Source organism: Cydia amplana, chromosome 10 (assembly GCF_948474715.1).
Source record: "Cydia amplana chromosome 10, ilCydAmpl1.1, whole genome shotgun sequence".
NCBI classification, from domain to species: domain Eukaryota; kingdom Metazoa; phylum Arthropoda; class Insecta; order Lepidoptera; family Tortricidae; genus Cydia; species Cydia amplana.
This window is the reverse complement of record NC_086078.1, coordinates 18,741,051-18,754,256: the sequence shown is the minus strand read 5'-3', so window position 1 is coordinate 18,754,256 and position 13,206 is coordinate 18,741,051. Positions and strand designations below refer to the sequence as shown.

Below are 13,206 nucleotides of genomic sequence, written 5' to 3'. Positions count from 1 at the left end.
AGTGGTGTGGGATAGCTTATGGCGCGGCGGGATGGCGATGGGATGGCCGCGGTGTCGGTTTTTCGTCCGTAATACACGTGCGTGGGCTTGATGCTAAAAAGATATCGACCTTATTCGTATTTAATAAAGTTGTCTGGAAGCTGTAGACCTCGCAATTAGCTTAAAAGATGTAGTAATAATAAATAATTACTTTGTCGAGTCATTATCACAGCGAACTCACAATAGTCATAAGTGACATATACCTCATCGGCGCTTAAGTCCTTTATGCCGATTCCCAAACATTTAAATATTTTTTTATTTCTTTTCCCTATAGATTACAGTAAAACCTATAAAATATCAAATGTGAGTCGACTAATCAAATCAAATTCAGTATTGGCGTCTAGAAATCAAATGGATTGATCGCGTCCGCTCTGCGCCGCGCCGCGCCGCTTCGTCATCGCGTCAAGACCGCTCACGTAGGACACTAGTTTACATAATGTGAGAACGGTTAGCTTCTTGCGCGCCCGTCTCGCCGCGCGGCCGCCGCGCCGCGCGCCCGACACTCGCGTGCAATTCGCGCCGCGTCGCCCCCGCGCCGAGTTCGCAACTAGATCGCTTACGCAGGACACTCCTATGGGTATCAAAGGATTGATTTATCCGCGTCGCTTCGCTTTCGCGCATTATTCGCCTACGTAAGACGCTGCGTTAACAAACCGCCATATTGAAATTGTCTCTGAATGATGAACTTACTACTGACTTTTGTTTACATAGTTAGCAAGTTCCATAGAATGACACTTTAGACGGAAAGAACCATACAGTCTTTGTGTTACGCTAATACTAGCACCCATAAGAAAGGGATGAGTATTGTTTTATTTTGTAGTTCAGAAAACCATAACTATAGGGCAAAAGTGGCAAAACAAGTTGATTCACCCACTTATACACATGTAGTGGCCACATGTAACCAAATACGAGTACCTAATATCGCCTGGCAAACCAAGCATTTAGGTGCGAAATTCAAATTTCATATGGGAAAAGGAAATTTTTCAATTTGCCGCCTTTTCTACTAACAAATTTGGTTTGCCATACCATATACCTAACGCTACATTGCAACTTATAATGAATTAAGTATTTGCTCATGTTAAATAAACTAGGGTAAAAACTATAATCTATAGTTTGGGTAGAGTCATTTGTCAGTGGAGCATTTTAGCAGAGCAGAAAGAACCGAGGGGCTACCGCGAAAACCTAAATTCGCAAATTGCGGGGATCTTTCTCTTTTACTCCAATGATGAGCACTTGGGAGAGCAGTACCCAAGATAGAGCTGATGCTGAACCCTGGCAGTACCTAATGGAACTCAGGTTTGGTGCAACATAGACAAACGCCGTTTTGGTCATCCGACTCGTCTTGATGAGCACTTGGGAGAGCAGTACCCAAGATAGAGCTGATGCTGAACCCTGGCAGTACCTAATGGAACTCAGGTTTGGTGCAACATAGACAAACGCCGTTTTAGTCATCCGACTCGTCTTAATGAGCACTTGGGAGAGCAGTACCCAAGATAGAGCTGATGCTGAACCCTGGCAGTACCTAATGGAACTCAGGTTTGGTGCAACATAGACAAACGCCGTTTTGGTCATCCGACTCGTCTTGATGAGCACTTGGGAGAGCAGTACCCAAGATAGAGCTGATGCTGAACCCTGGCAGTACCTAATAGACCTCAGGTTTGGTGCAACATAGACAAACGCCGTTTTGGTCATCCGACTCGTCTTGATGAGCACTTGGGAGAGCAGTACCCAAGATAGAGCTGATGCTGAACCCTGGCAGTACCTAATGCAACTCAGGTTTGGTGCAACATAGACAAACGCCGTTTTAGTCATCCGACTCGTCTTGATGAGCACTTGGGAGAGCAGTACCCAAGATAGAGCTGATGCTGAACCCTGGCAGTACCTAATGGAACTCAGGTTTGGTGCAACATAGACAAACGCCGTTTTGGTCATCCGACTCGTCTTGATGAGCACTTGGGAGAGCAGTACCCAAGATAGAGCTGATGCTGAACCCTGGCAGTACCTAATAGACCTCAGGTTTGGTGCAACATAGACAAACGCCGTTTTGGTCATCCGACTCGTCTTGATGAGCACTTGGGAGAGCAGTACCCAAGATAGAGCTGATGCTGAACCCTGGCAGTACCTAATAGACCTCAGGTTTGGTGCAACATAGACAAACGCCGTTTTGGTCATCCGACTCGTCTTGATGAGCACTTGGGAGAGCAGTGCCCAAGATAGAGCTGATACTAAACCCTGGCAGTACCTAATGGAACTCAGGTCTGGTGCAACATAGACAAACGCCGTTTTGGTCATCCGACTCGTCTTGATGAGCACTTGGGAGAGCAGTACCCAAGATAAAGCTGATGCTGAACCCTGGCAGTACCTAGTGGAACTCAGGTTTGATGCAACATAGACACACGCCGTTTTGGTCATCCTACTCGTCTTGATGAGCACTTGGGAGAGCAGTACCCAAGAAAGAGCTGATGCTGGACCCTGGCAGTACCTAATGGAACTCAGGTTTGGTGCAACATAGACAAACGCCGTTTTGGTCATCCGTCACATCTTGACGAGCACTTGGGAGAGCAGTACCCAAGATAGAGCTGATGCTGAACCCTGGCAGTACCTGCAGGTTCAATATGTGACGGATGACCTAAATAGCGTGGGCCTATGTTGCACCAAACCTGAGTTCCACTAGGTATAGCCAGGGTTCAGCTTCAGCTCTATCTTGGGTACTGCTCTCCCAAGTGCTCATCAAGACGAGTCGGATGACCAAAACGACGTGTGTCTATATTGCACCAAACCTGAGTTCCACTAGGTACAGCCAGGGTTCAGCATCAGCTCTATCTTGGGTACTGCTCTCCCAAGTGCTCATCAAGAGGAGTCGGATGACTAAAACAGCATGTGTCTATGTTGCACCAAACCTGAGTTCCACTAGGTATAGCCAGGGTTCAGCATCAGCTCTATCTTGGGTACGGTCTCCCAAGTGCTCATCAAGACGAGTCGGATGACCAAAACGGCGTGTTTCTATGTTGCACCAAACCTGAGTTCCACTAGGTACAGCCAGCTGTTCAGCATCAGCTCTATCTTGGGTACTGCTCTTCCAAGTGCTCATCAAGACAAGTCGGATGTGGCGTGTGTCTATGTTGCACCAAACCTGAGTTCCACTAGGTACAGCCAGGGTTCAGCATTAGCTCTATCTTGGGTACTGCTCTCCCAAGTGCTCATCAAGAAGAGTCGGACGACCAAAACGGCGTTTGTCTATGTTGCACCAAACCTGAGTTCCACTAAGTACAGCCAGGGTTCAGCATCAGCTCTATCTTGGTTACTGCTCTCCCAAGTGCTCATCAAGACGAGTCGGATGACCAAAACGGCGTTTATCTATGTTGCACCAAACCTGAGTTCCACTAAGTACAGCCAGGGTTCAGCATCAGCTCTATCTTGGTTACTGCTCTCCCAAGTGCTCATCAAGACGAGTCGGATGACCAAAACGGCATGTGTCTATGTTGCACCAAACCTGAGTTCCACTAGGTACAGCCAGGGTTCAGCATCAGCTCTATCTTGGGTACTGGTCTCCCAAGTGCTCATCAAGACGAGTCGGATGACCAAAACGGCGTTTGTCTATGTTGCACCAAACCTGAGGTCCATTAGGTACTGCCAGGGTTCAGCATCAGCTCTATCTTGGGTACTGCTCTCCCAAGTGCTCATCAAGTCGAGTCGGATGACCAAAACGGCATGTGTCTATGTTGCACCAAACCTGAGTTCCACTAGGTACAGCCAGGGTTCAGCATCAGCTCTATCTTGGGTACTGGTCTCCCAAGTGCTCATCGAGACGAGTCGGATGACCAAAACGGCGTTTGTCTATGTTGCACCAAACCTGAGGTCCATTAGGTACTGCCAGGGTTCAGCATCAGCTCTATCTTGGGTACTGCTCTCCCAAGTGCTCATCAAGTCGAGTCGGATGACCAAAACGGCGTTTGTCTATGTTGCACCAAACCTGAGTTCCACTAAGTACAGCCAGGGTTCAGCATCAGCTCTATCTTGGTTACTGCTCTCCCAAGTGCTCATCAAGACGAGTCGGATGACCAAAACGGCATGTGTCTATGTTGCACCAAACCTGAGTTCCACTAGGTACAGCCAGGGTTCAACATCAGCTCTATCTTGGGTACTGGTCTCCCAAGTGCTCATCAAGACGAGTCGGATGACCAAAACGGCGTTTGTCTATGTTGCACCAAACCTGAGGTCCATTAGGTACTGCCAGGGTTCAGCATCAGCTCTATCTTGGGTACTGCTCTCCCAAGTGCTCATCAAGTCGAGTCGGATGACCAAAACGGCGTTTGTCTATGTTGCACCAAACCTGAGTTCCACTAGGTACTGCCAGGGTCCAGCATCAGCTCTATCTTGGGTACTGCTCTCCCAAGTGCTCATCAAGACGAGTCGGATGACCAAAACGGCGTGTGTGTATGTTGCACCAAACCTGAATTCCACTAGGTACACCCAGGGTTCAGCATCAGCTCTATCTTGGGTACTTGTCTCCCAAGTGCTCATCAAGACAAGTCGGATGACCAAAACGGCGGGTGTCTATGTTGCACCAAACCTGAGTTCCACTAGGTACAGCCAGGGTTCAGCATCAGCTCTATCTTGGGTACTGCTCTCCCAAGTGCTCATCAAGACGAGTCGGATGACCAAAACGGCGTGTGTCTATGTTGCACCAAACCTGAGTTCCACTAAGTACAGCCAGGGTTCAGCATCAGCTCTAACATGGGTACTGCTCTCCCAAGTGCTCATCAAGACGAGTCGGATGACCAAAACGGCGTTTGTCTATGTTGCACCAAACCTGAGTTCCATTAGGTACTGCCAGGGTTCAGCATCAGCTCTATCTTGGGTACTGCTCTCCCAAGTGCTCATCAAGACGAGTCGGATGACCAAAACGGCGTGTGTCTATGTTGCACCAAACCTGAGTTCCACTAGGTACTGCCAGGGTTCAGCATTAGCTCTATCTTAGGTACTGCTCTCCAAGTTCTCATCAAGACGAGTCGGATGACCAAAACGGCGTTTGTCTATGTTGCACCAAACCTGAGTTCCATTAGGTACTGCCAGGGTTCAGCATCAGCTCTATCTTGGGTACTGCTCTCCCAAGTGCTTACCAAGACGAGTCGGATGACCAAAACGGCGTTTGTCTATGTTGCACCAAACCTGAGTTCCACTAGGTACAGCCAAGGTTCAGCATCAGCTCCATCTTGGGTACTGCTCTCCCAAGTGCTCATTGTGACTAGTCGAATAGCCTAAACGGCGTGTGTCTATGTTGCACCAAACCTGAGTTCCATTAGGTACTGCCAGGGTTCAGCATCAGCTCTACCTTGGGTACTGCTCTCCAAGTGCTCATCAAGACGAGTCGGATGACCAAAACGGCGTTTGTCTATGTTGCACCAAACCTGAGTTCCATTAGGTACAGCCAGGGTTCAGCATGAGCTCTATCTTGGGTACTGCTCTCCCAAGTGCTCACCAAGACGAGTCGGATGACCAAAACGGCGTTTGTCTATGTTGCACCAAACCTGAGTTCCACTAGGTACAGCCAAGGTTCAGCATCAGCTCCATCTTGGGTACTGCTCTCCCAAGTGCTCATTGTGACGAGTCGAATAGCCTAAACGGCGTGTATCTATGTTGCACCAAACCTGAGTTCCACTAGGTACAGCCAGGGTTCAGCATCAGCTCCATCTTGGGTACTGCTCTCCCAAGTGCTCATTGTGACGAGTCGAATAGCCTAAACGGCGTGTGTGTATGTTGCACCAAACCTGAATTCCACTAGGTACACCCAGGGTTCAGCATCAGCTCTATCTTGGGTACTGGTCTCCCAAGTGCTCATCAAGACGAGTCGGATGACCAAACGGCGTGTTTCTATGTTGCACCAAACCTGAGGTCCACTAGCTAGATAAAAAAAATTACGATATATTTTTGTTAATTGATAATTATCAATAATATTTTTAATTGTCATTAAAAATTGATTTAATTTTTAATGGTTTGTGAAGCATTAACCATTAATTCTTTTTAATTTTTAATGGTTCGAAATAAATTAATATTAATGCAAATTGATGTTAATGCGAATTGACAATTAATTTTCCTTCAATGGTTAATGGTTAATTCGAATTAACCTTTTCAATGGTTAATTTTTAATGGTAATTGGGATTAACGTTCGGCCAACACTGCTAATTACACATTTGATCATTTTTGATAATTCTGCTTTGTTCGTGCTCCCTGAGCAAAATGTGTAGGCCACGGGCTGCTTGTAGTTGCACATTACTCCTCGTATCATGAATACTAATGCATGGTCCGAAATGATTTTAACTGTTTGCCCTCCATTGCTCACAAAACCACCAATGCAATCTTTTCGTAAGTTGTAATCAAAATGTGGAGCAATGGACATCTCATCGAATAGAAGTACGCAAATTTTGTTGTCTGGTTTCATTTTTGTTATCTTTTCTTTTAACTGGTTAAATAGATTTTCGTTGATGCCAGGCTTTAAATTAGTTTTTGATATTAATCTTGTTAAAGTTAGTGATGATGGGAGTACAAAAATGTTTTTTAGCCATCTGTATGCCCTTGGGCTTCTTTTGTAGAGACTTAGTGCCATTATCTTCTCGGCTTGTGTAAATCTACGTCCGAACTTATTCTTACTAATTTCTCGAAATTGCATGACTGTGAACAGTGCAGCTAGTGTTGAAAACTGTCTCAACGCATTCTGAAAACTTTTGTTTTCTGACAGTTTTAATGCTTTTTTCAGTCTCAAACGGAACTTTTCCTTTTTAGCGGTAAGTTTTTTTATTGTCTGCTCCAAGGATTTTTTTTCATCTATGAAAGGATTTTTTTTCGGTTTTGTCTTGTTGGAAGGAGAGCGCTCACCTGTAATTTTAAATTCCATGAGTTACTACGAAGATAACACAGGAAGGTTTTGTAATTGGCAGATTTTTAGGGGATTAATTGTATCTCAAAAGGAAAATTTGAATTATGTTAATTTAAAGATAAACGTTTAATTATGTTAACGGAACTATGTTAATTACGTAAGTTTCTTAGTAAGTACTTAATATAAATAAACTGCAAAAGTGTAAAGGATCTTCTGTAAAGGTCTTGTCAAACTTAATAAGTATGTTAAATGATTCTAGGAAACTATACGGGAAGTCTCCTGTATATTAATTTGCGCTATATCTTGTTTCTTAAATAGTTATCATTTTTTAATAAGAAGGTAGGTATACCTATACTTTAAAAAGAAATTTCAATTCTCGCACTAAAAATCTTTTAGGTACCTACCTAATATGTACATCATCCGAGTGAGTGTATCCGAGTTGGATATACACTATCCCTCTTGTAATTTCTGCATAGGTTACTATACAGAAACAACTGTTTACTGTGTTAATATTGTGATAAATTATATTTTCCGCTGCATTACACCCGGGTCAAACAGAAAACTGTGTTCACGTCTTTCCTGTAGACATACACAAGAGTATGTCACACAAGAGTTAAGGGCTATAAAGGTTAATTTTCTTATTTAGCCGTTATCCACGTGAAAAGGTTCTCCTTTTATTTAGAGAACTATGATAAAATCATTACTTACATGCCCACAAGCTGTTAACTATTGCCCACAGGAGAGAAAACTAGTGTGTTCGCGCGAACTGTACATTTTTCTCTCCTATATGGGCAACAGTTAACACAGCTTGTGGGCATGTAAGTAATGATTTTATCATAGTTCTCTAAATAAAAGGAGAACCTTTTCACGTGGATAAGGGTTAAATAAGAAAATTAACCTTTATAGCCCTTAACTCTTGTGTATGTCTACAGGAAAGACGTGAACACAGTTTTTAGACCGCGGGCCAGGAGCAAATATCGTCAGTCATCGCCTCCCGCTTGATACTTTGTCAGATGATAGTTTAGATGCTATCATGAATTAAAAAAATAGTCAGCCGGTTGTATCGCAGTGGAAAGGCCGTCGGTTGATCACCAAACCTGTAAAAAAAAAATTTTTTTCAGTCATCGCCTCCCGATTGATACTTTGCCAGATGATAGTTTAGATGCTATTATAAATATAAAAAACCGTCAGCCGGTTGTATAGCGGTGAAAAGACCGTCAGCTACTTGCATAAACATGTAAATATTACGCGCCTACCATTTATATCCGTAAATCCGTAAGGCGTTTATTGAAATGCCTGTGAAAAACCTACATGCAAAATTTCATGATTTAGTTATTACTATAATAAAAAGGTACAGCACTTATTTTTTATATGTTTATGCAAGTAGCTGACGGTCTTTCCACCACTATACAACCGGCTGACGGTTTTTTTATTTATAATAACATCTAAACTATCTTCTGACAAAGTATCAAACGGGAGGCGATGACAAAATTTATTTAATTTTTTTACATGTTTCGGTGGCTGCCATTTCTCAACCCACCAACGGAGCGGCAGCTGACGTCCATGAGGGATCATCATACATAGCCGTTAACCAATATACGAGTTATCGCCCGGGAGGCGATTGGTCATGGAAATCTGTTCATGGCTCGCGGTCCATGATAATGATAATAATTAGTAAGAAGTAATAATAAGCAAACTGTGATATTGTGAACTACCTAATTTTTGCTACACCCTTTCCAGGGTCCATGTATGTAACATCTAAAAATGGTATGCAAATAAAGATCTCTATCTCCATTTCTGTTTGACCCACCCAACTTCGGTTTTTACATCGATTTAGGTCCGGCGGCCACTATCGACATTCGACACGTCGTCACGGCAAGGGATCTTTCGGCATATTGCCGAGGCGCCTTCAGGCATGCCGAGGTGTGCTTGGGAATAATTGCAATAGGTACATAGTACCTATGTAAGTAGATAGGCGAGTACCTACCTACCTACCTACCTACCTGGTAAATGAATCTTTTATCTATATTTATAATAATTAGACAGTTTCTTATTTTTACCTTCCTTCTCCGTCTTAAAACCGTAAACCTTAAGTAATTAGGTATATTACGCAATTTCAGTTCTTTCCGCCCTCCGGTCTCATCATCAGGTCCTGGAACTTTATGAAGTTCGTGTTCAAGTACCTATAGTACCTACTGTTAATATAGACCGGTAGTAACGAAATATCACTGAACGATCACGTGAACCGCGGTTCCTTTAAAGATTTCCAGTTTCATTATCACATTTTAGGACAGGGATATTTACGATCTGATCATCTTCGATGAGGAAAAATATCGTAAAAAATCTTATCACAATATAAAGCCTAGATTTCTTTCTGAAGTTAAATTTCCGATAGCAGTTCCTTTCTTATAAATAGCGCGTGTACTTATACCAATCCTTGTGGTGTTATAAATGTGATTGCAATAAACGTAACTATGTAATGTATAAATAAAATAAAACTAAACCTAAGCTAACCCATAATAACTATTGTACTAATAACCAGGGGTCGGACAAAAAGTGCGGATGACGTCAAACCATTTATAGGATGATTTCAAATAGTATTTTTGATTTTCATAAACAATTATCACTTATCATTTATCAACCTCTTTATTAAACGATATCGCCACTTGAAATGAGTAAGTACGTTTTTGACTGACACATTGTCAATCAGATGAACAATAAATTGACTTCGTTATTGTTTAGCTATTGTATCTTCACGATTATATTTAGCTAAAATTTATATTTACTAATGTATAAGAAAACGCTCTAAAATGTCATCTTTACTCGAATATTGTGGCAAGTTTCGTGAAATTTATTTTATTCACTACATCACCCTACCACCTGTATTATTAATTCCATGGATTTATTTACGATTATTTTGTTACTTCATTAATACTACTTTGTTACTACATGTCACACGGAAGTTTAAATACAAACTCAAACATCATCCTGTGTGCAAGATTACGTCATTTTTACGTCATCCGCACTTTTTGTCCGACCCCTGCTAATAACCCAACTCGCATCGTTACCTGCCTATAAGCTGTACCTATCTAGGTACCTAAGTAAACTTAATTAACAAAATTGTATTGAATGACATCGATAGCTGATGGCGCGGGTAGTATGAGCATTATGTGAACATCATACAATGGCAAATGGCAATGGCACCGGCGCGACGCACGTGCGCCCTCGCGCCTTCCTCGAAACTCCTGCCTCTGTAAATCCACACTTTGTTTACCTTTTCACTAGAATAAGTAACCTAAACAATAGCTTTGCAAATCCACCTTATGGAATACTGCAAGCGTTAAAGCGGTAATTGAATTGAAAAGCTATGTTACTACACTACGTCACAGGGCGGACACGCCTTACATCAAAAATCATTTGCGTTTATATGTCATTGTGTATGTGTGGGTAAGTCGCAGTACTGAGAGGACGCCAGAAGTCCGCCAGAAGTCCGCCAGATTCATTCATGTCGCGGCCAGTCGCGGGGCGAGGTAAGTAATGCAAGTCGGGGCGGGGCGGTGCGTGGCCGTTCTGTATGATAATATACTATCACTTATTCTGTGACTACGTCACTATCTATTTCACATTACCTACATAATCCACACTGATAAACTAAGTTGTGTGACGTAAAATTACAATATTTCTCTCGATTTATCTAAAAACCAATTGTCAGATCCTACGTCTACCTACGTCTTCGAGCCACCGGTGAACATACACCTTGATGCATAAAAACCAGCCAAGTGCGAGTCGGACTCGAGCATGAAGGGTTCCGTACCATTACGAAAAAAACGGCAAAAAAAATCACTGTTGTTGCATGGGAGCCCCACATAAATATTTAATTTACTTTGTTTTTAGTATTTGTTTTTTATACGCGGCGACAGAAATACATTAAGTATCTGTGAAAATTTCAACAGTCACGGTTCATGAGTTATTGCCTGATGTCAGACAGACGGAGAGACAGACGGACAGCGGAGTCTTAGTAATAGAGTCCCGTTTTTACCCTTTGGGTACAGAATGGTACAGAACCCTAAAAAGCAAATTAAAAAAAAAGCGGCCAAGTGCGAGTCGGACTCGCCCATGAAGGGTTCCGTATTTAGGCGATTTATGACGTATTAAAAAAAAACTACTTACTAGATCTCGTTCAAACCAATTTTCGGTGGAAGTTTACATGGTAATGTACATCATATATGTTTTTTAGTTTTATCATTCTCTTATTTTAGAAGTTACAGGGGGGGGGAGACACACATTTTACCACTTTGGAAGTGTCTCTCGCGCAAACTATTCAGTTTAGAAAAAAATGATATTAGAAACCTCAATATCATTTTTGAAGACCTATCCATAGATACCCCACACGTATGGGTTTGATGAAAAAAAAAATTTTGAGTTTCAGTTCTAAGTATGGGGAACCCCAAAAATTTATTGTTTTTTTTCTATTTTTGTGTGAAAATCTTAATGCGGTTCACAGAATACATCTACTTACCAAGTTTCAACAGTATAGTTCTTATAGTTTCGGAGAAAAGTGGCTGTACGGACGGACGGACGGACAGACGGACAGACGGACAGACGGACAGACAGACAGACAGACAGACAGACAGACAGACAGACAGACAGACATGACGAATCTATAAGGGTTCCGTTTTTTGCCATTTGGCTACGGAACCCTAAAAATTGTGAACCTCTTACTTAAAGAATTAGAAATGTTTTCTTGCTCATCACACATAACAGCGGAATGATGCCCAGGCCAGAGTGCCAACATCACAGTGGTTGATAGAAAACGCCAATACATACATACAATTCTTTTTATCGTTTGGCGTTTATCGATTAAAGATTTGAGTCTAATTAAATATAAGTACCTAAACAAATGTCCTGTCTTTACGAGGAACAATCTATAAGCGCCATCGGGATCTATAATAGCACTTACGACCTTCTTCGGGAAAACAGTCTTAAACAGGGTAAGCAAAAATGTATTTTGCAAGTTCTAATTCAAAGTACCTACACGTTGTGTAAACAAACACAATTTGCTTTAGTAGGTACCTACCTACTAAAGCAAATTCAACGCATTCACACACTGATACTCCACACTGTTTTCTACAAGTAAGTACACATAGGCTAGATATAGATTATTTGTTGTACCTATATCATCCGGTTCCAGGTCAGGTGCTGTAATTGGCTGGGCTGCTGTTAGAAAAAAATGAATATTAGACATTGAAACATTGTTATTGAGAGTAAATTGACAAACATTTACAGAAGCTCACCAGGTAAGCCCAGGGTTGGGACGGCATCCGGGCTGAGCCGACTTGACCAAGTAAAAAATTTTGGGTCAAAATGGTTATGGCACACCCTACGCCGTTTAAATATAAAATTTGGCTCCACTTCATTTAGCGAGCCCACCGCCTCCACCCACGCGGAAAATCTATTTGGGTCCCCTTTTGGGTTGGGGAAGGAATGCAGCACAATTCCGTTGGCACCTGAAAAACAATAGTTATGATGGCAAGAATTGATAACTTTTAAAAGATGTAGCACCGCTCACACAGAGCTTCTACATGGCCAGACCATGACATCCCACGACATTGGTGAGCTGTGCGACGGGTAGATATGCCACGTAGGTATATTTACTTATAGCTTTTAGTAACGGCAACTACTAGAAGCTAATTAATGGTCCGTATTTACCAATATTACGGCTTCATCAAAGGTATCTTTCAGTGCCTAGAATCTTTTTTTTTTATACTTGATATCCTTCATCAACGCAGCATGGCTGAACAAAGATCGACAAATTAATAGCTATCTCAGGGTACTTATAAGGCAACGTGCCAATCGTTTCCAAACGCTCCTTAGCAGAGCGTAGTCATCTTTCTCTATCACTCTTCCTTAGTGCGACAGAGACAGTTACCGTTTCGTTTGGCACGTTGGATAGGCACCCAGAGGTGTTTAGATTAGAGCATAGATGATCCTAATATAGGATGTGCTATACGCGTGCGTCCGTGAGGGACAGCACATAAGCAATGCGACAATATGATTGGTCGAATTGGTTTGTTTCCCACCATAAAGCATACTAACGGTGGGGAATAAAGACTTTGACAAGGACAAACAATAATAGCGCTTTTTCTGCTACTCCTACTGAAAGATACATAAACATATCCTGTTCGATCATTTCCCCCACCCCCCCTCATACCTGATCCAATTATAGGTAGGTACTAGATTCATGGTTTAGACTAGAGTGTAAAGTTAGACTAAGAAGTCTCCAACGATTT

General features: G+C 42.4%; 1 protein-coding gene across 1 annotated transcript in view; it reads right to left on the bottom strand.

Moving 5' to 3' along the window:
• Nucleotides 1-13,206, bottom strand: part of LOC134651450 (superoxide dismutase [Cu-Zn]) — a 394,084-nt gene that overhangs the window by 142,895 nt on the left and 237,983 nt on the right. The window lies entirely within an intron of this gene.